Source organism: Pollicipes pollicipes, unplaced genomic scaffold (assembly GCF_011947565.3).
Source record: "Pollicipes pollicipes isolate AB1234 unplaced genomic scaffold, Ppol_2.1 Scaffold_5724;HRSCAF=6776_pilon_pilon_pilon, whole genome shotgun sequence".
In the NCBI taxonomy this organism is placed as follows: Eukaryota; Metazoa; Arthropoda; class Thecostraca; order Pollicipedomorpha; family Pollicipedidae; genus Pollicipes; species Pollicipes pollicipes.
This window is the reverse complement of record NW_023596746.1, coordinates 16,542,282-16,547,112: the sequence shown is the minus strand read 5'-3', so window position 1 is coordinate 16,547,112 and position 4,831 is coordinate 16,542,282.

Genomic DNA, 4,831 nt, shown 5'->3' with positions numbered 1-4,831 from the left:
GGTCCGTACTGTACCCGAGCGACACTTAACCGCGTAATGCTCTGCTTCTCTGTCTGCGAAGCACCGCACTCTGCGATGCCCTTCTGCCCGAACCTCTTATAATCCACTGACACATCCCAGTTCTCCGGAGGCTGGTGGTGACCATGGGCATATTCAGCATCGAAGGAAGTCAGCTGGAAGGGACGAAGCTCCTATTTTCGCATCACTTACAGGAAAGCCATGCCGACGAAAAATCCGCTTTTTCATAGTCTTGGTGGTTTCGTCGCCCGTTGCTCCCCTGTTCTTAACTGGCTCCGCCACTGTAAGCACTTACATAACGCTTGTCGCTCAGTTGGTGCATGACATTTTTGAAGGAAGTGCATGACCGGTTTTCGTCCGGTTTTGAGTAATCTGCAATGAAGCCGGACGGGCGAGATTAAAGGCCACCGCGACTGGACTGTAGCTTTAAATGCGCCCTCACACAAACCCGCCTGCACTCGACCGCCTAAATTCACCCGCAAATGATGAGGCACCACTGCCCGTGCTAAAACAGCAGTTGGAGACCCATCAGTCATGCTTACATCGTTTGTCAGACTGGCAGCGTATTCACATACATCTGTTGACGAATGTTCTGGATCACTTGGACTTCGACAGCAATGAGCCAGTGGACAAGTAGTTGCATGCTAGTTAACGCGCGCATGGGTGAAGGGGGGGGGAGGCAGTGTATCCCCCTCAAAGTGTTTTTATAACATGATATTCAAACGGTGCGGCGGAGCTTACATGTACCTTGTCAGGCCACTGATCTTTGGCTGTCGGCAAAGACAATTTCTGGAGAATCGTTCAATCTGATGCGACAGAGGGGTGTTGGACGAAATAATGCATCTTTGAGATATTTTTTAACCAAGAAACTGTTAAATTTAGGGTTAAAACAAACCCTTTTAACCGAGTGTCAGACATGAAGGCCAGAACCATGTTAAAGACCAACCTGTTTTTTACTGACGATTTTGCTTTACGGGATAGCTTATAACATTCATTTCAAATTTCTTTGTAACGCGGACCACAAATACATCTTTTGTGGATTTCTGAAACGCCAGGATTAGTCACTGGACCAAAATGACCTAGACTGACCTTTTGTTGTAAGAATGCACCGCCTACCGCAGTCCCTCATGCTTAATAAACTAACAAATCAGAACAAATGTTTATTCATATGACAAGATTAAAGCGATCTGGTACCTTTAGGGCGAGGAAAGAAGAGTAGTTCTGTTAAAAAGCATTAGCAGCGTTATTTGGACTAAAAATTAATTGGAATCGGCAGCCCCTGATTATGTTATGAAGGTGCTGAAGTGGTACTAACCAATGCGTTATTAGAGGAAGCTGGTTATAAGGTTTCACTAGAGTATGGTTTTGGAATGCGCCCCATTGTGGGACACTCCATTAAAACGCGCTCGGGTGGGGGTCAAATCGACCCCAAAGGTTTTTCCGTAATAGTTTGCGACTTGCATAGCTTTCGACAATTGAATAGCGGATCGTCTGGCATCAAAAATCTAGATATACCTTGTAAGGTCGCTGATCTATGACAGGCCAAATTTAGGCCATGGTTTCAGCGAAGGCAATTTCTAGGGAATCGTTCAATCTGATCCAACAATGGATGGTTAGACGAAGCCATATATCTCGGAGATACGCTCTTAGGTAATACTACAATTAAATGAAAAAATTACATTGACCTAAGGTCAGGTATAAAGGTCAGACCAAGGTCAAAATGAGCCTATTTTATTACTCTATGGCATGCCTTGTGAGGTAGTTTCTGGTCGTCGTTTCGAATTCATTCTTAACAGGAACCGCATTATACACCTTGCATGGACTTTTGAAAGGTCAGCATAGGTCACCGATCTAGAATGACAGGTCAATATTTTGTTTTTAGGCACATACTGCCTAGTGTAATCTTTGTTGCTTATCCACATGCAAAGCTTAAAGCAGTCTTGTATGATTTTGGTCACCATAGCCTTTAAACGGTCAAACGATGTCACTGACGTTAGATGAGCATGTGAATTTCTGCTTAGAACAGTTATCCAGCTTCCAGCAGTCCTTCGGAGACCAGCCTGGACTTTGACCTTGTTTCACCTGATTCTACCCGAAGATCGTGATCTAAAAATCTCAAAATTGTATTTAAATGAGTTCATTTACAGGGCAACATACTCTGTAAAGCTATTGTTTCTAGCTCTCGTAGTTCCTGAGATCTCAGCGGAGTCAAATTAACTCCCGACCCGAGCGAAGGGTATGCAAGTGGCCACCCGAGCGCACGTTAAAAACACCAAAGCTGGACTGATGGAGCTTTTCGTACTTATGAATCCAGATGCACGCCCTAGGGCATGCATTAGGATTTCTTCTTAGCTCGGATTCTTGAGCAGTTTCAATACATGTTTAGCTCACCGACATGATGTCTTGTGAAGTAGAACTACGAGCGTAGCTGTCGCAAATGTTGGTGAGCTCCGACCAATGTTGGCTGTTAGCCAGTTTAGAATTTTGTTGCGTTTTGATAATAGCTATAAACCGGCACTAAAACCGCACTGGATTCATTAACATTTCCTATAAACTGACATTAAAACCAAACTAGCACCCACTAACATTTAAGGAATGGGGACATCCACAGATAAAAGCCTATCGGTTGATCACCTTAAACTTTTCAAAGATGCCTATTTCCGGTTCCTAAAACACCCATCATGACTGTCCTTCGTTAATGAATAATTTTCGGCAACATTCCAACAACTGAGTAAACCATAACGGGAAAGCGTGGAGAGTTGTATAAGCTTTATTGTGAGATTTCTTGTGGTATAACTTCTGAACATATGACTGAGGTTCTCATATCTTTAGACAGCTGTAATCTTCAGCCTCATGTGGTGCTTCAGTGATGCATTTTTGGATGCTTCTAAACAGCATCATTCCTTTTTGGAGACCTGTAGCTTTCGCCGCAACTTTGTTTTGCATCTGTTCCGTGATTTTGGTACGCATCAGCGACCTCGTACATTTCATTTACATTTGGGTCGGTATCGAAACCCCTAATGCGTGTAACCACTAATGTATCGGAACGCCTAATGTATCACAACCGCTAGCGCTTCATAACGCCTAATGTACGTAGCACCTAATGTGTCATAACCCCTAAGGTATCGTAACTCCTAATGTATCACAACACCTAATGCATCACAACTCCTAATGCATCGTAGCTCCCAATGTGTCATAACGCCTAACGTATTATAATCCCTGATGCTCGTAGCCTCTAATGTAACACAACTCCTAATATATCATATTCCCTAAGGTATCATAACACCTAGTGTCTCATAACACCTAATGTGTCGCAAGACCCAACGTATCGTAATTCCTAACGCTCGTAACCTCTAATGTCACACAACTCCTAATATATCATAACACCTAATGTATTGTAAGACCTAGTGTATCATAACCCCTAATGTTCGTAACTCCTAAATCAGCTGACTGCAGCGGGTGTGTCGCACACGATTCTCACCCGCACAGCTGGGCGATGTGCAGTCTACTAAAGTCTACCGAACCACCCGTTAGTATTCCGGAGCCACTGCAGTCACGATGGAACACTTCCCGTATTGTATTACGTGGAGGCTGTAGTTAACCATGAGCTCTACAGATGGCGCTAGTGGCCGATAGGGTATTGCGGGTATGTACGAGCTGAAGCCTGAGACATGGTCCCCTCTGCCGTTGCGGTAGGCGACTGGGTTGTTAGGGTCTTGAGTCGCTTGCTAGTGTTTAGTCATTTGTTGGTCTCTAAGATGTTGGGCTGCGGTTGTTCTGTGTTCTGCGTGGTTATCCCAGGGATGAGTATAGTCTCTTCCTGAGACTTGAATATAGAGCCGCATTCGAATGGACAAACTCAACAGAGTTTGTCTATTTGAATTGTGAGTAGTGGAAAGGGTGAAATTTCTGCTAATCACATGTGTAGCCGAAACCCGGCAAGATGGCGGACTAAACGACGGGTATAAGTGCACGGTCGTCGGTGAAGGGTTGGCTGTTCAGTGCAGTCTACAAGCTTCATCAGCTTGGTGAGAGATTCACCAGCTTGACTGTCCGTTGTCAGTGGTCCTGGCCCAAATGGAGGCCCTCTGACTGGCGTCTGAGGTCACAGTCCTACTGACTGGCGTCTGAGGTCACAGTCCTACCGGGGTGTTCTGAACATGCAAACGCAACCCACACCAATGCGAATCGTGGGTCCAGGCCTTTTTCCCGCTTGGAAAATGGGTCCCAGACAGCCCGTGACAGCCGCTGGGTGGACCTTCAGGCCCATATGGACATGCAGGTGTCCTCGATTGGTGCAAATGACATTCCGGCTGCCACATGAGGGCTGACCCCGCACGCCTGGCTCCTGAATAAGACAACGGCAAGTCTTTAAGCCCTTATGCCCTCTAATCGGGTCCTTGATGGTCGGTCCCAGTGAGCCCTCCAGACTTCCTTCGGGCTTCCTCGAACACTGTCCCGGCCGATTCGGCCCCTCGCCAAAACAGAGCTCTCTTTTAGACACTGAGGACCCATGACAAATGAGAGGGCCCCACCAATGTAAATCGCTTGCCCCGGCTTCGTCCCCTTTTGAGAAATGGGGCCTTGGCCATGCCGACAAGGATTTAATTGTGCGACCTTGGGGGTGTCTTAAAGGCCTATATGCCCTCACTCAGGTGGCCGCCGATCGGCACAAAGGGCACTCTGGCTGGCATTGAAGTGCTTGGCCTAGCGGGCTGGGCCCCTGAATATGACCTCTGGTCGGCCTCTCAGATCCGCCAATGAGCCTTTAATCGTCAGTCCGGAGAGACCCCTGAGGCCCCTCATAACCTAA